This window comes from Diceros bicornis, chromosome 25 (genome assembly GCF_020826845.1).
Source record: "Diceros bicornis minor isolate mBicDic1 chromosome 25, mDicBic1.mat.cur, whole genome shotgun sequence".
NCBI classification, from domain to species: Eukaryota; Metazoa; Chordata; class Mammalia; order Perissodactyla; family Rhinocerotidae; genus Diceros; species Diceros bicornis.
Genome location: NC_080764.1, coordinates 4,310,534 through 4,336,958, shown reverse-complemented (window position 1 = coordinate 4,336,958; position 26,425 = coordinate 4,310,534). Strand labels below are relative to the sequence as shown.

The following is a 26,425-nucleotide window of genomic DNA, read 5'->3' as shown; positions in this document are numbered from 1 at the left end:
TGACCTGCTTAGGTCAGCAGAGTCTAAATCTTAGGTGGATGTTGACTCTCATCATGCATCTGATGACTTATAATCAGGAAACACTGCACGTTTAGTCACAGCGTCTGCCTTCTGTGTCGCCAGTAGTTCCAGCATTCAGAGCAGATACGCCTTCGGAGCAGTGAGTCTTTCTTAATCATAGGAGCGTGGTAATCGCTTCCAGACTTGAAGGGACATGAGCTGGATCGTGTGTGCTGTTAGCTTGACACCATTTGGTTTGATAGAAGTGAATGAGGCAGATTATTTCCTAGACGAATGGGAGCCCCATTCCTAGGATAATAGACAGTGAGTGACGTCGGTGCCTTGGAGGGCAGGCAGGCTTCTTGCTTTGTGGCCAGGGCAGGGGGAGGGAGGCAGTTCTGTCCTGCCCAGGGGGTCATGAGCCCTGTCACGTGGGAGCAGGGCTGGCTGCCCTCCGCCATGGACGTGATGATTTGTTGGGTCAGCTTCCAACACCAGACTTGCCTCTTTTTGTCAGGCTCCCTAAAAACCAGGCAACGCAGATGGGTTTGAGGTTTTTTTTAAGTCAAGTTTATTGAGGTATAATTTACATACATTTTAGATGTACAGTTCTGTGAGTTTTGAAAGCCGTCTCTGGTCCCCGTTTCCTCGCTGGTTGTCAGCGAGAGGTGCCCACATCCCTTTGCTCGTGGCCCCTTCGTTGCCAAAACCAGCACTGTGGATCAAGTCCTTTTCATGCTCTGTATCTCTCTGACTTCCCTTCTCTTCTGTCTCATTTCAACCAGAGAAAGTTCTCTGCTTTTAAGAGCTCCAAGATCTGACTGGGCCCACCTGGGTAACACAGGCTAATCTCCCATCTCGAGGTCTGTACCTGTACCTCAGTCTCCTGGGGCCGTTGTAACAAAGCACCACAATCTGGGGGGCTTTAACAACAGAAATTTACTCTCTCGAAGTTCCAGAGGCCAGAAGTCCGAAATCCAGGTGTCAGCAGGCTGCGCTCCCTCTGAGACGCTGAGGAGAATCCTTCCTTGCCTCCTCTTAACTTCTGGTGGTGGCCGTCAACCTGGGACGTTCTTTGGCTTGTAGAAGCATCTCTCCAGTCTCTGCCTGGGTCGTCACATGGGTTCTCCGTGTGTGTGTCTGTGTCCAAATTTCCCCTTCGCATAATAGGACATGAGTCATATTGGATTAAGGGCCCCCCACTCCAGTATGGCCTCATCATAACTACATCTGCAAAGATCCTATTTGCAATAAGATCACATTCTGAAGGACTGGAGGTTAAGACTTGGATGTATCTTTTTGGGGGGACACAGATCAACCCATAATGGTACTTTTAATCACCTCTGCAGAGTCCCCTTTGCCATGCAAGGTACTCTATCCACAGGCTCCAGGATTGGCACATGGACATCTTTGGGGGCCTTTATTTGGCACCACACCGTGGTCTTGCCCTCATGGAACTCACAGTCTCCTGGCAACTAACACCTGCTCAAGGAGGTGTGGGGTATTGAGACCGCTAAATGTGTCCTGTCCATACTCGAGTCTGGGTGACCTGTTCAGTGTCCAGCTCTGTCAATTAAGGGCAAATCTATAACATCAAAGATAAGAAGTGGTGGCCAGCGTTGCCTGATGCCTTAGGCAGCTGAAGTAGGGCAGGTAATATGGACCTCGCCGAGGTGTTGAGAGTTTTACGAGAGTGACATTAGGAAGGACAGTGAACGAACGAAGAGCATGGTGGCTCCTTCCTTCCCTCCATTAGGCTGATGCCAAGGGGAAAGCTCGCGCTGTGGCTGCCGAGGGGGCCAGCTGTGGAGGGGGCTAGAGTGCCAGGAGGTGGTGGGGCCCATGGGCTCTCCCAGCTCTGTGTCCCTGTTCGTAGAAGGAAGGATGTTGTGAGTGTACTCATTCCCCACGGGGGAGGTCTTCTCTGCCCCCCTGCCCCCCATTGTCTCCATCTAACGTGGCATATGCTTTAATTGCTTGTCTCCTCTGTGTCCCTCCCTAGAGCGGCAGCTCCACGAGGGCAGGGATATTTGTCTGTTTCCTTCACTCCGGTACCCAAAGTGGCTTCAACATGGCCCAGCATAGGAGGCACCTAAAACTGTCTGTGGAATGAACAGAGCCTTCCTCTCTGCTTAATGGTCTGTGCCCTCGTGCTTGTTGACAAGATGACAATTTTTCTGTCCTAAAATTTTATTAGCGTTTTGTTAGAAAGTTGTTATTTGAGTAATATTGCCTGACTGTGAGCAAAACCTTAAGGACATCTCATTGTTTCCCTATTTTCCAGTCTGTGGATTTTATTGAAGAGTACAGAAATACTTCTTGGTAGCTCTGGAAGTAAAAACTAAAGAGAAAAATCGCTATTTCCAACTGTGGAGCTAATAAGTATTCACGATTATTAAATGGTTTGTAAACGTTAAGATGTCGGCTCCACTTCTGATAACAGCTTAGTAGTTTGGACGTCAAGTCGAAAAGGTGGACAGAGTCTTGAAACATATGCTGGGGCATTGGAGAGCTCACGAGGTAGTGAATGATTGCCAGGCTGAGGTCTGGAGAAGGTAGAAACTTGACATTTGTGGTTGTTTTGTCCCTGGGGTGTTGGCCAGTTTATGGAAGGAGCAGTTAAGAACCTAGTAACACTTCTGTGGGGCTAGGACTCAACATTTCGATATAAAACCTGTAAGAAGGGAAAACCGTGGTAAATATCTCAGACTTTGGGTTGGGACCCCAAAAAGCTGCCCCCTAGGAATACAGGTGGTCTGGAAATCGATCAGCTTCTCAAGGACTGAAGCCCAGTTCTAACTAATCTCAATCCTTGAGGTTGGATTAAGGTGATCCCAGGTTGCTAGGACCGCTGATGCCTGCAGAAGCAAACGAACAACCTCTCTGGAGGAGCAAAGCAGCACCCCAGGCCTCTGATTCTAAGAATAAAATTTCAAATACAGGCAGTCCTTGCCTTGCATGGTTCCATTATGCACAAATTTCAATGACCACGGTTAGTTAAATAACACCAGGCTCCCAACAACAGGCTCAAATTTCAGTCACCAAGCATAAGAACTGTGAGCAGTTACATAAATTACAGTCTTTGCTCCCAGCTCTCCAGTCCACGAATCACTACACAGATAACAGATATGCATAAGGATCAATGACCAATCTCATCACGCCTTTCAAAGTCCGTCTGTGATTGGTCCCTGCGTCTGTCATTCAATTCACTCACCCACAGCAAAGCACTAGTTGTGTTGCCCCCTTGTCTCCCAGTGGTAAGCCCTCGTCACGTTTTATAGAAATGGAAAAGTGAAAGAGGAATTGGCCAACAAAGAGGAAAGTACAGCCAATAAGTGAAAAATGATAACGCCGGAAGTAAAATTAGAATCAAACGTAAATGGAGGAATAGAAAAAACAGCTGTCATGGGAATGTGGACACTGCTGCCATTCTGGAGACTCTAGACGGTCAGACGGGAACTTAGTAAAAGTGACTTGTCAACATAAACGAGGAAAGTGGTCATGATGGACAAGATGAAGATGTCCTCAGGGAAGTGATCCCAGCCAAAAAATTTCACATTCAAGGAACTCTCTAAGGTAGGTCATGACATTGAAAGTGCAAAGGGTAAAATGTTGGAAGCTGATCCAAACTTAGGAGTGTGATAGTTTGCTAAGGCATAGAAAAGATGTTCACTCCACATTGTAAGTGATACAGTGAGAGGAAGGCAAGCATGGTTCAAACTACTCTTGATAAGTTTTTTAGAAGGAAATAAACCACTTCAGTTCTCAGTGTTCTTAATGTTGTAAATTACAATGTACTAAATAAATACTAGTTTTACTGTATTTTTTATTTCCCTGTGCATTTACAACTGATAATAAGAGATATTTTAATGTTGTGACAAAAATTTTAAAGATCGAGGAGCAGTTGTAATCTTTACCATTAATTAGCAAAATGACTTTGCACAATTTCTGCTTGCATGATCCTTTTTATCGTCTTGCACTACCATGCAAATCAAGAGTGTTTTACAATAATGACACACAACAAAACCCACCAAGCATATGAGGAGAGAAGTCCTTATGAACCAGCAGAAATAATAGATGATGGCAACAGATCCACATGACTCTAAATATTAGATTATAAAACATAAATCTTAAAATAGTGTTGCTTGCTATATTCAAGAAGACGAAAGATAAGATTGATAATTTTGATAGAGTACTAGAAATTGTATTTTTTAAAAGCACATTGATTTGAAAAATGACCAAGTAGAAATTATAAAACTAAAAAATACAAAAGCTGAAATTACATACTCTGGAGGTAGAAGTAATAGCAAAGTAGACACAACTGATGAGAGAACTGGTGAATTATAAGATAGGTTAGAAAAAATATCTAAAGTGAAATGTAAAGAGACAAAAGGATGGAAATAAAAATATAGAGGTTATAGTGAAGAATTATGTCATACGTGTAATTGGAATCCTAGGAAGACGAGAGAGAGAATAGGGTAAAAGCAATATTTAAAGAGAGAGTGGCTGAAGTTAGTCCAACACTGATGAAAGACATCAAGTCACAAATTCAAGAACCCCAAAGAACTACAAGCAGAATTAGAAACAAGAAAAAATCCATACCTAGACACACTACAGTAAAATTTCTGAAAAAAGCAAAGACAAAGAGATAATCTTAAAAGAAGCAAGAAGTTTAAAAAAAAAAAAAAAACTTTCGAAGGAGCAACAATTCAGAGATAATTTCTCAACCAAAACAGTGGAAGCCAGACGACAATGAAAAGACATCTTCAGTGTTCTGAAAGGTGGATTTATTCCAGGAATACAAGGTTAGTTTAACATTTAAAAAGTAATCAAGCATCAAAAAATATGAAATTCTTAGGGATAAAATGCATGAGACTGTACAATGAAATCTACAAAACATTCTTCCAAAAATGATCTACAGATTCAAAGTGATCAGGATAGAATCTCAGCATGCCTATTTGTAGAATTTGACAAGCTAATTCTGAAATTATATGGAAATGCAAAGGACCTGGAACAGCTAAAACAACTTTGAAAAAGAAGAACACAGTTGGAGGACTTAGACTACCTGATTTCAAGAATTGTGGTCAAGCTACAGTAATCAAGACAATATGTTATTGCTATGAAAACTGACAGAGAATGGAACAGAATAGCAAGTCCAGAAATAGACCTACATATATGGTCAATTGATTTTCAACAAAGTGCCAAGTCACACAGTGGGAAAAGATAATCTTTTCAACAAATGGTGCTGCAACAGTTGGATAGCCATATGTGAAAGAACAAACCTCAACCATCGCCTTACACTATATTTACAAAAAGAAGAAGAAGAACTTGAAATGGGGCATAGACCTAATTGTAAGTGTTTAAACTATAAAACTTCGGGAAGAAAACATAAAGAAATCTTAGTGATTTGAGGTTTAGCAAAGATTTCTTATATATGATTCAAAAAGCGTGAAGTATAAAAGGAAAAGTTAATAAATTGGACTTCATCAAAATCATAAACTTTTGCTCATCAAAAGACACTTAAGAAAATGAAAATGCAAGCCACAGACTTGGAGGAAATATTTGCAAAACATATATCTGACAAAGGGCTGGTATCTGGAATATATAAAGAAATCTTACCATTCACTGAGAAGACAAACAACTCAATTAAGAATTAAAGCAAAAATGGACAAAAGATTTCAACAGACTCTTCAGCAAAGGGCACTGGATGGCAAGTAAGCACATGAAAAGATGTTCAACATCATTAGTCATTAGGAAAATGCAAATTAACAGTAGTAGATATCACTATTAGTAGCAGAGAGATATCACTCCACACCAACTAGAATGGCTACAATTAGAGACTGACCAAGTGTTTCTGGGGACGTGAAACAACAGGAACACTCATACACTGACGATGGGAACATAAAATGGTACAGCCACTTTGGGAAACATTTTGGCAAATGATATCACTGACATTACTCTCAAAAGTATCATATACCTGAAAGAAGCCATTCTGAAAAGGCTACACACTGTATGATTCCAACTATCTGACATTCTGAAAAAGGCAAAACTATGGAGACAGTAAAAAGATCAGGGGTTGCCAGGGGTTAGGGGAAAGAGGGATGAATGGGGGAGCACAGAGGATTTTTAGGGCAGTGAAACTACTCTGTATGATATTGTAATGGTGGATACGTGTCATTATACATTTGTCAAAACCTATAGAATGTACAAGACCAAGTGTGAGCCCTAATGTAAACCATGGACTTCAGTTAATAATAGTATATTGGTATTGGCAGTGGTAACAAATGTACCAAGATGTTACCAATAGGAAAACCGTGGAGGGGGAGTGAAGAGGGGGTATATGGGAACTCTTTGTACTTTCCACTCAATTTTTCTGTAAACCTAAAACTGCTCTAAAAAAGTCTATTAATTAGAAATTAAATTAAATATATATATATTTATATATTGTACACCTAGGTATAAATCTAAAAACGTTATGCAAGACCTCAACTCAGAAAGCTGATTACACTATCGAGAGAAATCAAATACAGCCAGATAACTAGGTGGCTATACCATGTTCATGGAAGAGACAACTCAGTACTGGAAGGGTGTCAGCTCTCTGTAGAAAGGCCTAGTGTGCCACGCCAGGGAGGCTGACATCCAACACCAAGTACGTGCAGGCATCTCCACTGTGTCCAGCTGAACCGTGCGGACTCTCAGAACTGATGACAGACAGTTTAAAGGGCCCTGCAGCCCCTAAATGCACCCTCTCCCAGAATGTCCTAGGATGCACTTCAGGGACTTTATAGTAGAAATTTCCATTTTTTTCCTTAAACAGCTTATTTCTGTTCCCTTAGCATACTTCTCACTTTAAGGTGCATTCTTCCTTTTTTCTTTAGAAAAACATTGGTTCTATGCCCAGCCTTTGCCCTTTAAACACTGGTGGTGTCCTCTGTGTAAGCTCCTTTCATAGGTTCATTACTTAAAATGGTAAGAGTTTTATTTTGTAAGAAAGGGAACAGTGTTCAGAATGTAGCACCAAAGTTTGATCATTCAGTCAATATTTATTGAATACCTGCTGTGTATAGGAGAGGACGGTGGCAGAGGTGAATTCTGTCGTAAGGAGTTACAGATATTTGGGCAGAAAAGGCATCAGTTAACACCTGTGATGTGAGCAGTTGGGGTGCAGAGGAGGGGCAGGGTCCTTCCACCTGGGTGGATCCAGGAAGGCTTTTGGGAGGAATTGGTACACACTAAAATATGTGGCAATGGGAGGCATTCCAGGTAAAGGAATAGGACAAAGTGTAGAGGCTGGGAAGCGTGAGGTGAGTCTGGCAAATGCTGAGTAGTTTCTTTTGGCCAGAATACAGGGTTTGCAAAGGGAAGTGAAGAGAAGATTGATTCATTCAGGATCAAGCTTCATCGAATATTTATTAAGCTCCTTCTCAGTGCCAGGCATCGTTCTAAGCACTGGGGGTACATAAGTGGGCAAACCCCACAGAGTCCCTTTTCTCCTAGAGCTGGCACTGCGGGAGAGACAGATGATAAGCATAGTGAGTGGGTACAGGGCCTGGTGTATTCTTCGAAGATGCTAAGTGCGGGGGGGAAGCCAGCGTGGAGACGGTGAGCAGGTCAGGAGCACCAGGGAGGGAGAGGGCTGCAAGGATGGCCAAGGGTGGCTTCGCTGAGAAAGTGACATTTGAGGAAGGACTGGAAGAAAGTGAGAGCATGGCTGGGCAGACGCCAGGATGGGGAGCGTTCTGGCAGAGCAGGCAGCCAGGCCGGGCTCGTGCAAGGAGCACGAGGAAGGAACGTCCCAGAAAGGAAGAGGACGTGAGGTCACTGAGGAGAGGTGGCAGCAGGTCACCGTGGAGGGCTTTGGGGGCATTGTAAAGGTTCTGGTTGTACGCCATGAGAAAGCAGCCGCAGGGGAGGAGAGTTTGGAGTGGGGGTGTGATATACTCGATTTAGCTGTTATAGGCTCCCTCTGGCTGGCCAGGGGCCAGGGACAGAAGCTGCAGGCTGGTCATGAGGCTAACAGGGCTTACAAAGGTCCTGAAGGTGTGCGGCTTGGACAGGCAAGGTGGTGCTGTGGGAGAGCGCTGCACTGCGTGGGCCAGCGGGTGGGCACAGGGAAACCGTGACTTGAGGTCCGGCCTGGCATGTAAGCAGCTGTGTGACCTTGGATGTTGCTTGTCCTTGGTCTGTTTCCTTACCTGCAAATCTGGGTATTTGGGACTGATGCTTTTCAGAGAGGTCCCTAGGCAGGGGGTGGTATGATCAGAGCTGTACTTCAGGATGCAGCTGGCAGCAACGCTTGTGCCCCCTGGAGAGGGGAGCCAGCCATCGGAGGCGGTATTAGGAGGCTGTTGCAGGAGTCCAGGTGGGAGGGAGTGATGCTGTGGCCGGGGTGGAGACAGGATGGTTGCAGGTGATTTAAGAAGAAAACAGTGTTTCAAAACAAAGAACAAACAAACAAACCAGACCATCCAAAGGACCCTAAGCTGTAACTTTGTGCAGACGTAAAAGACCAAGGTCACATCAGGGCATGCTGGGTACACGGCATGTTGACAGCTGTTCCCGGCTCAGATGTGCCCTCTTGGTGGCGGCCATGTGGAGCTGCCTGCATATAAAGCGTTGTTGCTCTGACAGGTGCCTTGGCACGCTCCCTTCTGCATTTGGACCCACGGAAGCGCATAATCAGTTACCCCAGAAACTCGACTGTCTCCGTCTTCAGATCCCCAGCGCTGGGTGTTATGAATAAACTCTTCGTAGGTTCCCTGTGTCTCTTATTTTTATGCAGAGCTTTACTTTATAGCAGAAAATTCAAATTTTTTTTCGTAAACAGATTTCTTCTGTTCCCTGAGTGTTCTTGTCACTTTAAGTTGCATTCACCCTTGTTTCTTTAGAAGAGTATTTGTTCTACAACAGGCCATTGAAGAAGCCACCCGGTTTATTGTTACTAACATTCGCTAAATGTGTAAATTATGTCGAGCTGCTTAAAATCAATGTTGGGTAAATTTTGTTTCTGTTCTCTTACTCTCTTCTTTTTGGGAATTTACAGAATAATTATGTTTCCAGCTTTCTTTTATTAGTCATGGTGAGTAGGAATTGAAGCTGTGTGGCTCCAGGAACCCCTGGTTCCAAAGAGGAAAGGCTTGTAAACATTGCCAGCTGGCAGACTGACAAAACCGAGGGTGTGAAAGTTGCTAGAGAGGCTGGGAGCCTGGGGAAGAGGCCAGCTTCAGAATGGACAAGGATACCGCCCGTCAGAGGTTCCCATCAGGTGTTGGTTCTTCTGTGCAGATACCTCCCGAAAGTAGGATTGGTAAAAATAGGTAGTAAAACAGTTTCTACATTCTATTTAAAAATGGGAGGAGAGGTGGAAATGATATTCCTTAAAAATGTCAATATCATAAAAGACAAAGAAAAGCTGTGACAGTGTTTCAGATTAAAAGAAATGACAACAAAATGCCAAATCTGACCCTAGACTGGATCCTGTACTGGAGGGAAAAAATGCTGTCAAGGACATTATTGGGTCAGCTGACAAAATTTGACTGTGAATCATAGATTAAAGTGTTGTATCTCTGTTAAATTTCCTGAAATTGGTAAGGGTACTGTGGTGCGTAAGAGAATATCCTTCTTCTTAGCAAACACATACTTCAGTATTGAGGGAGTTGGGGCCATGCTTATGTAACTACCTCCAGATTCCCTCTCCCTCTCCCTCTCCCCCCTCCCCCCTCCCCCTCCCTCTCCCCTCCCCCTCTCCCCTCCCCCTCTCCCCTCCCCCTCTCCCCTCCCCCTCTCCCCTCCCCCTCCCCCCTCCCCCTCCCCCTCCCCCTCCCCCTCTCCCCCCCTCCCTCTCCCTCTGCCTCTCCCTCTCTCCCCCCCCCACCCATAAAGAAAAAGCAGATTGGTAGAATGTTAATCATAAGTGAATATGATAAAGAGTTTACCGTGTTCTTTGTACTAGTGAAAAAGCAAACAAATAAACAAAAAAGACAATTCCTTCAGTATATATCCTACCTACATTTATTACCACGTTTGGATTCTGAAAGCTGCAGATCAGAAAATATGAGTAACAGCTCACCTAGTCTTAAAATATCACTCCTAATTTACCTCCCTTTTAGTACTTTTTTAAAATGAAAACATTTTTAAATTTTGAGGTAATTGTAGTCACATGCAGTTGTAAGAAATAATATAGAGAGATGCCCAGTCCTCTTTACCAGAGTCCCCAGTGGTAACATTTTGGAAAACAGTAGTATAGTCTCACAGTAAGGATGTCGACATTGATGCCGTCCAGACACAGAACATTTTCACACCCAGAGATCCCTCGTAAAAGCTGTCCTCTGATAGTCACAGTGACACCTCCCACCCCTGCCCCTTCCTTATTCCTGGCAATCTGTTCTCCATTTCGTCACTTTGTTGTTTCAAGAAAGTTGTATAATGAATCATATGATATGTCACTTTTGGGGACTGGCTTTTTTCACTCAGCATAACTCCGATGAGATTCATCCCAGTTGTTGGGTGTATCAGTAATTCACTCCTTTTTATTGCTGAGTGGTAGTCAATGGAGTGGATGTACACAGTTCCTGGAACCATTCACCCATCCGAGGACATCGAGGTTGCATCCAGTTTTGGGTTATGATGAATAAAGCTGCTATGAACATTTGTGTACTGGTTTTCTTTTTTTGTTTCAAATAGCTCGGTTGAGATACATACATACAACCATACAACACTGGTTTAAAGTGTACAGTTCCGTGGTTCCATACTTACAGGGTTGTGCAACCATTAACACAATCTAGTTTTAGAACACTTGCGTCACCCCTGAAAGAAAGCACATACCCATTATCGATCACTCCTCATTCCCTCCACTCCCACCCCCAGCTAGCTGTGGGCAACCACCAATGTGCTTTCTGTCTCTATGATTTACATATTGTGGACATTTCATAAAAATGGATTCATATACTATATGTTCTTTTGTGACTGGCTTCTTTCACTTAGCATAACATTTTCAAGGGTCTTCCATGTTGTAGCATGAATTACTTCATTTCCTTTTATTTATATTTTATTTAATTATATTTATAATGCTACTTTGAACATTCTTGTTCAAGTTTTTGTGTAGATGTATGTTTTCATTTCTCTAGAGGTGGAATTGCTGTGTCATATGGTAACTCTAAGTTTAACTCTTTTGAGGAACTGCCAAACTGTTTTCCAAATGGCAACATGATTTTACAATCTCGCTAGCAAATGTGTAAGGGTTCCAATTTCTCCACATCTTTGCCAACACTTGTTATTGTCTGTCTTTTTAAATATAGCATCCTAGTGGATGTGATGTGGTACTTCATTCTGGTTTTGATTTGCATTTCCCTGATGACTAATGACACTGAGCATCTTTTCAAGTGCCTATTGGCCATTCGTGTATCTTCTTGGGAAAAATGTGTATTTAAATCCGTTGCCCAGGGCCGGCCCCGTGGCTTAGCAGTTAAGTGCACGCGCTCCGCTACTGGCGGGCCGGGTTCGGATCCCTGGCGCGCACCAAGGCACCGCTTGTGCAGCCATGCTGAGGCCGCGTCCCACATACAGCAACTAGAAGGATGTGCAGCTATGACATACAACTATCTACTGGGGCTTTGGGGAAAAAAAGGAGGAGGATTGGCAATAGATGTTAGCTCAGAGCCGGTCTTCCTCGGCAAAAAGAGGAGGATTAGCACAAATGTTAGCTCAGGGCTGATCTTCCTCACACAAAAAAAATAATAATAATGATAAATAATAAATCCTTTGCCCATTTTTTAAATAGGATATTTGTCCTTTTATTGTTGAGTCGTAAGAGTGCTTTATATGTTCTGGATACAAGTCTCTTATCAGATGTATGATTTACAAATATTTTCTCCCATTTGGTGAATTGTCTTTTCACTTTCTTGATGTTAGTGTTTATAGCACAAAAATTTTAAATTTTGATGCCCAATTTATTAATTTTTTTGTTGTTGTTGTTACTTGTGCTCTTGGTGCGTGTACAGATTTTTGCATGAATGTAAGTTTTCATTTCACTGGGATAAATGCCCAAGAGGCAATTGCTGGGTCATATGGTAGTTGTACATTTAGTTTGATAAGAAACTGCCCAACTGCTTTCCAGAGTGTCTGTACCATTTTACATTCCCACCAGCATTGTCTGAGTGATCCTATTTGTCTGCATCCTCACCAACATTTGGTGTTGTTGCTATTTTTTATTTTAGCTGTTCTGATAGGTGTGCAGTGATAGCTCATTGTGATTTTCGTCTGCAAATCCCTAGAGGCTAATGATGTGGAACATCTTTTCATGTGATTATTTTGTCGTCTGTATATCCTCTTTGGTAAAATGTCTCTTCATGTCTTTTGCTTATTTTCTAATTGGATTTTTTTTTATTATTCAGTTTTGAAAGTTCTTTATATATTGGAGATAATTATTCTTTGTCAGATATTTGGTTTGCAAATATTTTCACCCAAACTGTACTTGTCTTTTTATCCTCTTCATAGGGCCTTTTACAGACTAAGCATTTTTAATTTTGATGAGGTCTAATTTATAAGTTTTTATTTTTAGGAATTGTGCGTCTGGTGTCAAGCCTAAGAACTCTTTACTTAGCCATAGATCGTGAAGATTTTCCTCTATGTTTTTTCTAAAAGTTTTATGATTTTACATTCTACATTTAAGTCCATGGTCCATTTTGAGTTAATTCTTATGTAAGAGGTAACACTTGGGTTGAGGTTCATTTTTTTTATTATGGGTGTCCAGTTGTTCCAGTGCCATTTGTTGAAAAGGCTGTCGTTCCTCCATTGAATTGCTTTTTCATTTTTGTGAAAAATCAGTTGGGCATATTTGTGTGGGTCTATTTCAGGGTTTTCTAGTTTGTTCCACTGGTCTGTGTGTCTGTCCCTTCGCCAACACCACACCATCTTGATTAGCAAGTAGCTCTTAATATTAGAGTCATTCCTCCCACCTTACTCTTCTTTGTCATGATTGTTTTAGCCCTTCTAGGGCACGCACCTTTCCATACAAATTTAAGAGTAAACCTGTCTATGTTTGCAAAAAATCTTGCTGGGATTTTGATAGAATTATATTAAACCTATAGTTTGGGGAGAATTAACATCTTTATTGTGTTGAATCTTCCAGTCAGTGAGCACAGTATGTTTCTTTTTTATTTAGGTCTTTGATTTTTTTCATCAGCACTTTGTAATTTTCAGTATACAGATCCTGTATATGTTTTGTTGAGCTTATACCTAAGTATTTCATTTTCTTCAGAGTGACTATAAATGGCATTGTTTTTAATTTTCATTTCTGCATGTTTATTATTAGTAGATAGAAATGTAATTTATCTTTGTGTGTTGATCTTGCAACCGTGCTGAACTAACTCACTAGTTACAAGAAGTTTTTTGTAGATTCCTGGGGATTTTCTACCTAGACAATCATGTCACCTGCAAATAAGAATGGTTTTATTTCTTCCTTTTTATCTGTATGCCTTTTATTTTTTTTTCTTAGCTTATTACAGTGGCTAGAACTTCCAGCACTATGTTGAACGGTGTGGTGCAAGTGGACTTCCTTTCCTCATTCCTGATCTTAGGGGGAAAGCAATTCACTCTTCCACCATTGACTATGATGTTAAGATTTTGTAGATGTTCTTTATCAAGTTGAGATAGATCTTCTCTATTCCAAACTTGCTCTGAGTTTTTGTTATGCATGGGTGTTAGATTTTATAAAATCCTTCTGCATTAATTAATATGATAATATGATTTTTCTTCTTTAGTCTGTTGATATGGTGGATTACAATGATTGATTTTTGAATGTTAAACCAGTCTTGCATACCTGGAATAAATCCCACTTGGTAACTGTGTAAATTCTTTTTATACATTTTTGGATTTGATTTGCTAATATTTTGTTGAGGATTTTTATGTCTAAGCTCACAAACAAAATTGGCCTGTAGTTTTTGTTTGTTGTTATTGTTGCTGTTTTGTACTGGCTTTGTCCGGTTTTGGTATCAGAGTAATACTAGCTTCACGAAAATGAGCTGGGAAGTATTTCCTCCTCTTCTGTTTTTTTGGAAGAAATTGTGTAAAGTTGGTATGGTGTTAATTCTTCTTTAAATGTTTGGTAGAATTTTCCAGTGAAAACATCTGGGCCTGGAAATTTCTTTTTCAGGGGATTTTTTATCACAAATTCAATTTCTAAATGGTTATAGAGCTACTGAGATTGTCTGTTTCATCTTGGTTAAATTTTGGTAGTTGTAAGTTTCAAGGAATTGGTCCATTTCTTCTAAGCTGTGGAATTTATGAGGCTTAAATCGTTTGTAGTCATTTGTTATTAACTTTTTACTGGTTGAAGGATCTGTAATGAGCTCCCATTTCATTCCTGATATTGGTGATTTGTATGTTATCTTTTCATTTTTGTCAATCTTGCTAGAGGTTTATCAATTTTATTGATTTTTCCCCCCCAAAGAACCAGCTTTTTGTTTCATTGACTTCCTCTATTGTTTTCCTGATTTCAGTCTCATTGATTGCTGCTCTTATCTTTATTATTTCCTTCCTTCTCCTTGCTTTGGGTTTATTTTGCTATTATTTTTATAGTTGTTTGAGGTAGGAACTTAGATTATTGATTTAAGACCTTTCATCTTCTCTACTGTAAGCATTTAATGCTATAATTTTCCTCTCAGCACTGCTTTTACTGCATCCCACATATTTTGATATGTTGTATTTTTATTTTCATTCCATTCTGTGTATTTTTAAATTTCCTTTGTGACTTCCTCTTGACCCATAGATTATTTAGAAGTGTTTGATTAATTTTCAAATATTTAGAGATTTTCTTGTTATGTTTCTGTTATTAACTTCTAGTTTGATTCCATTGTGATTAGAAAATACACCCTATAAGGTTTCAATTCTTTAAAATTTGTTGAAGTTTGTTTAATGGCCCAGGATATGGTTTGTCTTGGTGGATGTTCTGTGGGCGCTTGAAAAAAAAGTGTATTCTGCTGTTGTTGGTTGGAGTGTTCTATTTATGTCAGTTAGAGGCTATTGGTTAATTATGTTGTTCAGATCTTCTATAACCTTGCTGACTTTATGTCTAGTAATTGTATTGGTTGCTAACAGGAGGGTGTTGAAGTCCCCAACTATAATAGTGGATGTATCTATTTCTCCTTTCAGCTCTATCATTTTTTGTTTCATGTATTTTGAGGCTTTATTGTTTGGTACATACATATTTAGGATCATCATGTCTTCCTAGTAGATGAATCCTTTTATCATTTTTTGATCCCTTTAGTACCTTAAAAAATAGTCTGTTTAAAAATCTGCTAGTGTTCCTGTATGATCTCACTCATATGTGGAATATAAACCAACACATGGACAGAGAAAACTGGACTGTGGTTACCCGGGAAGTGGGGGTGGGGGGTGGGCACAAGGGGTGAAGGGAGTCATATATGGGATAATGGACAAACAAAAATGTACAACCCAAAATTTCACAATGTTAGAAACCATTAAAATATCAATTAAAAAAAATCTACTAGTGTTCTTCCTTTCCTATTTTATTCAGCACTCATTTATTCTAACATTATGTCAGAATTGACAACAATATTTTATGTGAAAATTTGATAGTATCATACCCTCCAAGATTCAAAATGAACTCAGAACAATCTTATATAATCTTGATAAACACGGGTTTTTTGATAGATATCAGTGTTGAGTTTAAGCAGGGATTTGAGTATATGTGAGGGGAAGGAGGTATTTCAGACTCTTGGGCATATACACAGGAGCTGTATCAGGTTCTCAGGTATATATCCAAGGAAATATATCAGATTCTTGGATATTCACCCAAGGAGGTATAGGAGAGTCTCAGGTGTAGACCCAAGGAGGCATATTAGAGTTTTAGGTGTATAACCAAGGATTTGTATCAGGATCTCAGGTTTATACCCAAAGAGATATATCAGAATATCAGGTATAGACCCAAGGAAGCTTAGCAGCATCTCTGAGGAAGGGGTAGATTTTTAAAGTATAGTCTAATAGTTCATTTACTTTGAAATTTAAAACAATATTAAAGGAAAATACAAAATACTTCTATTTATCAGAAGGGGACATGGATATAAAAAGATTGAGACATACTGGCTGTGGCCTTGTGACCAACTTATTCTATCTGTGTAGAAATGATTGGCTCCATTGTCCAAGATGGAATCACAGGTTCTGACTTACCCTCCTGCCTGAGACAAGCAAAAGTACCGACAAATAGATGAAACAATGCTTTTCAAGACATGGACATCAGGCAGTGAATGGCACTGATGGTTGAGAGGTGAGAACAAACAAGGTGAGAGGGTTTCCAGGCTACGGTGCAGGGAGGGGAACCCAGGCAGAGCTTGGCGGACTCTCTTAATTGAGGAGATGGAGCTGAGAGTCTGGAGATACCAAAGTGTCTAGTGTTCCCAGGGCAAAGTACCAGAGGAGAATGCCATACATGGAGAGACCTCTGGAGATCTGCTGACATACTGATTGGTGCATGTATATGAGCAAAACTACTTGAGGCCCGGAAGAGAACTATCTGAGAGGATCGGAGGGAACAGTGCCCAGCGCTCACACTGGGCCAGGCATACTGCCTGGCACTCACACAGGGTTGGGAACAGTGCCCGTTCCACCTGCCAGTCTGGAAAACCTCATACTTCAAGGGGAATTGGATAGAGTACTCAGACGGATCTTACCTCAGTGGTGGGGAGTAATTACACTAGACTACATACTGCTGTGGTTCTGCCTAACAAATATCAAAAATAAGACATAAAAGGATCAGGCTTTTTCCAAGTAATTTAACTGCATCCCAGAACAAAGTTCAAGAATATATATAGGAATACAAAACTATCCAGCACTGAAGAAGATGAAATCACAATATTTGGCATCTAATCAAAGATTACTAGGCATACAAAGAAGCAGGAAAAGAGGATCCATAATGAGTGGGAAAAAATCAATAAATTGCAACCTACCCAGAACTGATACAGATATTAGATTTAGCAGATAGGTACATTACAATAGTTCTTATGACTGTATTTCAGATGTTCAAAAAGTTAAGAAGATATAACAAAAGACAAAAATTGAACTACATTGAAAACTATAATGTCTGGGATTAAAAATACATTGGATACGATTAATAGCACATTAGACATAGCAGAAGAAAAGATTAGTGAACTTGAAGGTATAGCAATAGAAACTATCTAAAATGACAGACAACAGAGAAAAACGAATTTTAAAAAATGAAAACAGCATTAGTGAACTGTAGAACAACTTTAAGCAGCCTACTATATGTATAATTGGAGACCCTGGGGAAAAAAGTGGAAGACAGAAAAAAATATTTGAAGAAACAGTTGGGTCAATTCATTGGGAAGACTGAACTGTTCTAAAAATTTATGCATCTAATAGCAGATCTTTAAAATATACAAAGCAGGGGCTGGCCTGGTGGCGCAAGCGGTTGTGTGCGCGCTCCACTGCAGCGGCCCGGGGTTCGCCAGTTCGGATCTCGGGCGCGCACCGACACACCGCTTGTCAAGCCATGCTGTGGCAGCGTCCCATATAAAGTAGAGGAAGATAGGCATGGATGTTAGCCCAGGGCCAGTCTTCCTCAGCAGAAAAAGAGGAGGATTGGCAGATGTTAGCTCGGGGCTGATCTTCCTCACAAATAAATAAATAAATAAATAAATAAAAATATACAAAGCAAAAACTGATAGAACTGCAAGGAGAAATAGACAAATATATAATTATAGTCAGAGATAAATCATAGAACAAATATAGAGAATATCAGAAGATTTGAACAACACTATCAACCAACTTGATCTAATTGACATTTATATATAGAACACTCCACCCAACAACAGCAGAATATACATTATTGTCAAGTACATACAGAGCTTTTACCAAGATAGACCATATTCTGGGCCATAAAACAAGTCTCAATAAATTGTAAAAGATTCAGGTCATACAAAGTAGATTCTATGACCATAATGGAAGTAAATTAGAAATCAGTAGCATAAACATGATTGAAAAATCACCAGATATTTAGAAACTAAATGACACACTTCCAAATAACCCATAGGTCAATAAAGAAATCAAAAGAGAAATTAGAAAGAATTTCGGACTGAATGAAAATAAAAACAGCATATTAAAATTTGTGGGATGCTGCTACAGCAGTACTTAGATGGAAATTTATAGCACCAAACAGCTATGTTAGAAAAGAAGAAAGGACTCAAATCAATGACCTTAAGACACTAGAAAAAGAAGAGCAAATTAAATCAAATGTAGCAGAAAAAAAGAAATAATAAAATCGGAGTGGAAATCAATGAATAGAAACCCAAACCAAATAGAGAAAATCAATAAAACACAAAGCTGGTTCCTTGAGAAGATAAGTAAAATTGATAAATCTCTAGCCTGGCTGTTCCAAAAAAAACAGAAAAGACACAGATTAACCAGTGTCTGAAATGAGAGAGTCACTATTACTACAGATTCTGCAAATATCAGAATTTTACAAAATATTGTAAACAGCTTTGTGGCAACAAATTTGACAACTCAGATGAAAAGGACAAGTTACTTTCTGTAATTTGGAATAAAAAGGAAATACACAGACTTCTGAAACTGAATTCAAGAAGAAATAGGTCACCCGAGTAGCCATACATCTGTTAAATAAATAGAATTTATAGTTTCAAACCTTCCCACAAAAAACTCCAGGAGCAGATGGCGTCACTGGTAGAATCTACCAAATATCTAAGGAATAAATAATTCCAGTTCCACATAAAATCTTCCATAAAATTTAAGAGGTGGGAGTACTGTGCAGTTCATTCTATGAGGCCAGCAATATCTGATATCAAAACTAGACAAAGGCATTACAAGTAAAGAAAACTAACGAGCAGTATCTCTTGTGAACATAGATGTAAAAATTCTAAACAGAATTTTAGGGCATTGAATATAACAGCATATAAAAAGAATACTATATCATAGCCAAGCAGGGATCAGCCCAGGAATGCAAGGGTGGTTTAACAGTAAAAAAGTAATGTAATTTACCATTTTAACAGAATGAGAAAGAAAAATTTTGTGATTATTTCGATAGATACAGAAAAAGCATTTGATAAAATTTCATATTTGTTACTCATAAAAACAGCTGCCTTTTTACAAGGGCGCAGAGGCAATTCAGTGGAGAAAGGACAATCTTTTCAACAGACGGTGCCAGCACAATTGGTTATCCATATGCCCCAAAGGAACTTTGATCCATACCTCATATCATATACAAAAATTAACTCAAAATAGATCAGAGATCTAAATGTAAAATCTGAAACTATAAAACTTGTAGAAGAAAACACAGGAGAAAATCTTTGTGACCTTGGGTTAGGGAAAGATTCAGTGGATAGGACACCAATAGCACCATCCATAAAAGAAAAAATGGATAAATTGGACTTCATCAAAATGAAAACTTTTGTTCTTCAAAAGACAGTTTTAGGAGAAAGAAAACACAAATTACAGACTGAGAAGAAATCTTTGTAAAGCATAAACCTGATAAATCCAGAATACAGAAAAAACTCTCAAATTTCACCTATAAGAAAATTAACAGCCCAATTTTTAAATTGGCAAGAAATTTAAACAGACACTTCACCAAAGAAGATATATGGATAGCCAACAAGTATGTGAAAATGCCCAGCATCAGTAGTCATCAAGGCAATGCAAATTAAATCTACAATCCCCTTGCTAATGTTTCACAGCTCTTGCAGTGGTGGTACGATAGCACTGCATACCCATTAGAATGGCTAAAGTTACAAAGACTGTACCAAATGTTGGCCATGATGTGGAGGAACTGGAATTCTCATACACTGTTGGTGGAAATGTAAAATGATACACTTTGGAAAACAGATTAGCAGTTTCTTAAAAAGTTAAACATTTACCATTTGATCCAGCAATCCCATGCCTAGGTATTTGGCCAAGAGGAAAGAAAGCATATGTCCATACAGAGACTGGTACATGAGTGTTTACAGCTGCTCTCTTTGTAGTAGCCAACACTTGGAAACAATCCAGATGTCCATCCACAAGTGAACAGGTAATCAAACTGTGGTTACCCGTACACTGGAATATTACTTTGCAATGAAGAGGAATGAACTACTGATACACACAACAACATGGATGAATCTCGAAATACTTATGCTGAGTGAAAGAAGCCAGACAAAATGAGTATATACTGTATATTTATATAAAACCCTAGAAAATGCAAACTAATGTGTAGTGATGGAAAGCAGATCAGTGGGGACGCAGGCATGGAGGGGCGAGAGGGAGAGATTATAAATGGGCACGAGGAACGTTTTGGGGTGATGGATGTGTTCACACTACTGGGTTGTGATGGTGGTTTCACAGGTGTATACATATGTCAAAACTTATCATACTTTAAATATGTACAGATTATTGTATGCCATTATACGTCAATCAAGTCAGTTTTAAAAAAAACAAAACAAAACAAAATGATTGGCTCATAATCGGCACTGGAACTGTAGCCTTGGCTCTGAGGTCTTCATCTGAGCACTCAGACACTTCGTCTCAAGTGGCCCACCGTGAAGATGCTTACAGAAATCTATTAGCGGAATGAATAGACAGTTCTCCACGAAATATGCAAACATTTAGCAGCATGAGAACTAGGAATTCCGATAATCCTCCACATTTCATTTTGCCATTACTTTAAACCTCCAGTCTTTACTTTGAAAACAAATTAGAACAATATTGATTTTTTTCTCATCTCTAAAGTTTACTAAAGACCCTAGCAAAGAATTATATTCATGCAATGGAACGTCTACTCTGAGTGTAGATAAACTGGGAAGGAAAAACAGCTTTCAGGTGATTCAGAACCTAGATTATCAAATCTCAAAATTGTCGATAGTTGGGTTGAAAGCTGTGAAGCATCAGCGCTGGGAGATGTTACGCAGCACCGGGTGTGGGGAGGGACCGAGCGCCTGGTACCCCCGTTCCCGAGCTCCTGGGGTCTGCAGGGTAAACCACGTGTGTCTTGCTTTTCCCGCTGCTGGTTTTTGCATTCTGCTTTCTCGAGTCTTTTGCATCTGTCTACTTTCCAGCCTCAGGTGTTTCTGTTGCTGTCTCCTCCCTGCTCTTCTCTTCCTCGTGGATTTGTACCTTTTGTTTTTGTTTTTTTTAATCTTTTTTACTGTGGTATAAGAGAGGATTCAGAAAAGAGTGAAATTAAGCATATACCATTCACCACTTCATCTTGAAGTCCACATCTCCTTTTATAGATAAGGAAATGGAGGCTAGACACATTAAGTAAATGGTAAGTGTGCTCGATGTTACACAGCTCATAAGCAGTGCTGGCGGTTTTGACTGACTCCACAACCTACACTTCCTGATCAGTAGGCTAAGATTAAAGTTTGAATTAAAAAAAAATTCTGCAAAGCTGAGCTCCTGTTTCCTTGTTGAGTGTGGTAACTGAGTTTCTCCTGTGAAACTGCAATCTCTCCCTCCACAGCACTCGGTGCCATCCTGTATTCTGTCTCTGGGTGATGACTGGTGAACATGTTTTATCTTCCACTGGCCCCCAATGACTTTGGAACTCCTTAAGGATAAGGGCTATGTCCTGGTCTGCTGTCTCCCCAAAATGCCTAATACAGGCCGTGCACAGACTGATAAAGTTGGAGAGAAACAATTGCTTGGTGCCAATAGGAATAAAATTATAATATTACATGTCAATTATCTAACTAGAACTGCTGAAGAGAAGAAGCGTTTCCTTTTCCTCTCTCCTTATCCTTATGGGGGAGGATGAAACCAATGAAAATGTTATATTAAATATCCAAGGTTTTGGCTTTTCTCTGACTTTTCACTAATTTGCCATGGAGCAAGACATAGAATGAGAATGAGCAGGCACCCATCATTCAAGTAGGAAAAGCGGAAGGCACACACCTACTGACTTTGTACCTTAGTGTTATTTACGCAAATGTCAAAAAAATGGTTCTCACCTTGCAGAAAGATGAACCATATTGGTAAAGTCATTATTCTGGGTGTGCTTATAGAAGGGCTGATGTTGAGTTCCCAGACAGTTCTGTGGGCCGAGCGGGCGCTGGGCACTCAGAGTGATGCTGGACTGCTTTCCCTCATCAGAAACTTCTGGTATTTACCATTTCCTGTAACTTTATAAGTAGAGTGGGAATCGTTTCACTCTGGAGTTCCCTTGCCTCAGAATTCTGTCATGGACCCTGTTCTGCTCTTCCAATGCTGCTTTTCCTCAGACTTTGAAGAAGTGGAAATGCATTCAGAGCTTGTTGCTCTGGCAAAATCTAGTACCTTTGACTTAATCTGAGAACTGAAGGAGAAAGGTTTAAAATGAACATACTTCTTTATCAACTTCTTCTGTCAACAAAACCAAAACTCACTTCCAGGATATGAACTTCACCAGAAGTAATTCTCTCTCTCCTTGGTCACTCTTGGTCTAGAGCAGATTTGGACTTCCCTTGAGTTGGCCCCAAAAGTTAAAGATAAAAAAACTTCCCAGAAGAAGAGATGAGGTTTACAGCGGCCGAGCCTGTGTGTCCCCCAGATGCCATGAACACTAGTTTACAGCTGGCCTCCGCATCTTCCCACCTCCCACCGCTCTCTCCACCCTGGGGACCTGCTCTTCTCTTCAGATTCCGGATTTCATGGCTATCCCCTCACCTGCCCAGTTACCTAAGCCATGGCATAGGTTTATCCTGGACTCTGTTCCAGATCCGGGTCCAGTCGGCCACCAGCTGTCCATGTTAGCACTTCGTCTTCTTCCAGTCCTCCCCGCCTCCCCATCGTCACCTCTTGTGGGGACTGTTACAACAGCCTCATGAGGAGTCTTGCTGCTTCTCATCTTGTCTCCCTTAAATCCAGATTTCACCCTGCTGCCAGAACAATCCTCCTGCAGATCTTACCACGTCCCACTCCTGCTCAGCGCCCTTCCCTGACTCCTTGCCGCTTGTCAGGTAAAGGGCACCACGATGGGCGCTGCTGGCCTCTCCGACCTCTGCAGGCTCATCTCTTGCCACTTCCTCCTTGTGCTACATCAGAAATGGTCACAAATTCTCTGAGGCTTCCCCCAGCAAAGGTAGGGTTTATTTCCCTACTCGCTGGATCTGAACCTGCCTTGGGACTCACTGTGACCCACAGAACATGGCAGGAGCTTTTTGTGACGTTGTATGATTTACGAGTGAGGCCTTGCTGTTTCTGCACTCACTCTCGGGAATGTGGCCGCATCTGAGGAAGCCCGGGCTGGTGAGGACGAAAGACCTCGTGGTGAAAAAGACACTCCACAGCCAGCACTGACCACCAGCCACCCGGCCGTGGCTGAGCCGCAAATGAGCACAGCTGTACGAGTCACCCCAGAAGGCCCTCCTGGCTGAGCCCAGCCCAAATTGCTGACCCACAGAATTGTGAGCAAATAAAGCAGGTGGAGTTTTAAGTCACTGAATTTTGGGGTTGTTTGTTATGCAGTGATGCGTACCTGACACAACTCTCAAAGTGGATTGGCCAGCCATTCTCAACTACTTAATCAACGACCTTTTGGTCGTTGGGCTGTTCCCTTTTCCTAGAAATGCCCCTACCCTCTTATCTGTTGTTTTTTTCTGCCGCATTTCTTTCTAATCACCTTTTGGCATTCCACTTGGGTGTCCCCTCCTTTAGGGAGCCTCCTTGGCCCTCTAGGACGGCCCAGGTTAGCACCTGTCACGCAGCCTCTGCAGTCATTTGTTTGTGTCTCTTCACCTACTAGCTGGGCAGGTTCTTTGCCTCTCTGAACCTCTGCATTTTCTCCTCTGTAAATACAACCAGTACTCCCTACCCTGCCCGGGTCTTGGGAAGATTAGAGAAAACAATACACGTAACTGTGATTGAGGGCTGGCCCATGGGGATGCTTGGTCAATGTTGCTTGTCTCCTTTTCCCGCCCTCCCTGCCCTATCCTGTCTCCCACACCCACTGCCCTGCAGCTGCGGTTCCCTCCGAGGCCGAGATTGCTTCTGTGTGTGTGTTCTCCAGAGTTAGGCATGGTCACCAGCTCAAATGTGTACTCATCAGGTGCGAGTTCATGAAACACGGTCTCCATGCCAAAGGTGACCATCAGTTTAACTCTGAAGATGAAGGCTCAGCCTGATAAAATTTGCCTGTTGAGTGTCTGATACATTTCTCCCAAAACCCGTTAGGCCTTCCTTGTTCTGGAATGTCTTCATTCAGTTTTGGGCAAGGCCCTTAGTCCTCCGTTGCTTCTCCGTTGTCTGGCTGGTGAATACTTCCATGTCCTCTCCATGGCTGCTGGTTCCATCTGTACTGGGTCAAAGCTTTTGCCTGGTAAATAGGAATTTCATTTCCATTGGCTTTTGATTCTGTGACAAGCTTCTCAGCTCACTCAAATTTCACTGCAGCTGACACAAAAAGTGTCCGAAGTTGCAGCTTCCCTTTACTTTGATATCCCCGCCAACAAAGGTAAGATTCTATTTAAAAACAATAACTCCCCTTCCAGGAAAGTGGGAAGGAGTGTTGGGTTTGCAGTGAAGTAATAAATACTGTCACATAGTGTGAACTTTGTGTAAAATTGGAGAGAGTTCTCTTGGAAATGGTTGGGAACATTCTTTTGCCCTTTTAAAGATGAAGGTACAGAGGCTCACAGCTACTCTTTTGTGCCACATCAGACTTATTACCCGTTTTCACGCGCCAAATTCTTTTTTTTTTTTTTTGTGAGGAAGATCAGCCCTGAGCTAACATCGATGCTAATCCTCCTCTTTTTGCTGAGGAAGACCGGCTCTGAGCTAACATGCATTGCCAATCCTCCTTCTTTTTTCCCCCCAAAGCCCCAGTAGGTAGTTGTATGTCATAATTGCACATCCTTCTAGTTGCTGTATGTGGGACGTGGCCTCAGCATGGCCGGAGAAGCAGTGTGTCGGTGCGCGCCCAGGATCCGAACCCGGGCCACCAGCAGCAGAGCGCGCGCACTTAACCGCTAAGCCACGGGGCCGGCCTGCCAAATTCTTTTGATTACAAAATTTCAATGCCTTAGGCATTGCTGGGAAAGATCTAGATAACTCTGGTTAAACCTATGTGCTGTGCAGACTATTCTTAATATGTTTGATTTAGTTCATTAAAACACAGTCACTAGCTTCTTTACCATTGCTGTTCCCTGGTACTTGTTTCTTCTGTTTTAAATGTGTTTCTGTAGGCACGTTCTGTACTTACTTTGTCAGCGTGTTAATCATTGTGCAGGTGGTAATGATTAATCTGTTTCGGTGAATTCCTGGTGCCAGGTGAAGGTACAGAAGGGTTTTTAGCAATCTTTTGTTTATTTTGAAATGTTATTTTAAATCCTAGCCCAACAAATAAAGCTAAAAGGCTTCTAAATATTAAATATAATATCTAGAAAGTATACAGAAAAGTGTGAAGTGTCTGACAAGGTAGTGAATTAGAATCGGTGGAAAACAAAAATTCATTGAGCTCTCTTATCTGCCACATAAATGGTACTCCTTGAGAAAAGTTCCATCTTTTACCTTTAAACCACTCAATGAAGTCTTCTCAGGCTTAATTTAGCAAAGGAGAATGTAAATAGATTTGTACAAAGTAGTGTTATTAAGCATATTAAGTGATAATCTGAGAGGGTTTACAATACAATGAAGTAGGGTTAGTTACAGAAACATGAGTAGAGCAGAGTCACAGTCTAATGTTTGTAACTATTCATCCGGACCCTTTCGTGTCCAATATAAGTTCTGAGTGTGAAAATTCAAGCCCAATTTCATTTGTTCTTTTTCTTGGGTATCTGATTCCATAGCATATAAAAACGTTTTGATAGCTAACTATTATTTAATGTTTAATTACAGAAAATATTTAGGAAGGATCTTCTAGGTCCAAGAAACCCTGTTAATAAGGTGGGGTGCAAAGATGGGTAAGATACAGTAACACCCTCAGAGCCCACAACGCAGTGATTCCCCCTCAGTCTTGATTCCAACCCGATGACGAAGCTTCTTTACTCCTTCTTCAAAGCACCTAATTTATTTTATCACAGAACATTTCTCAAGTTCTCTATTGCTCCTAAAGTAGAGTCAGACTGATGGTCTGTGCATGCCTTTACCCAGCATCTGTATTGAGTGCCTCCTGTGTGCTCGGCTGTGGGCACGGTCCTCTCCTTCGGGATACGGTGTTGATGAGCAGTGCATCTGCTCCCCGCATCCCTGTCTGAAGCATCCCTTTCCTGCCCGCGGGCTTCACTGTTCACTGTTATGCTTGGATATGTTTTGTCGTCTTGCATGCTTTGTTCTTAAGTCCCTACGATGATTGTGATTCACTCTGCAAATTTCTCATCACTTTCCCAACATAGAACCACTCTGACTTCTGCTCTAGGTGTCTTTATGTTTTGTTGTCTTTGGACATCCCGTGTGTACTATTTTGCCATCTGGGTGACGGCAGCCTGTAGAT

At 41.1% G+C, this 26,425-nt stretch overlaps 1 protein-coding gene across 1 annotated transcript in view; it reads left to right on the top strand.

Moving 5' to 3' along the window:
• The window catches only part of PPARA (peroxisome proliferator activated receptor alpha), a 60,559-nt gene that overhangs the window by 8,081 nt on the left and 26,053 nt on the right, over positions 1-26,425 (top strand). The gene's annotated exons all lie outside the window — the stretch shown is intronic.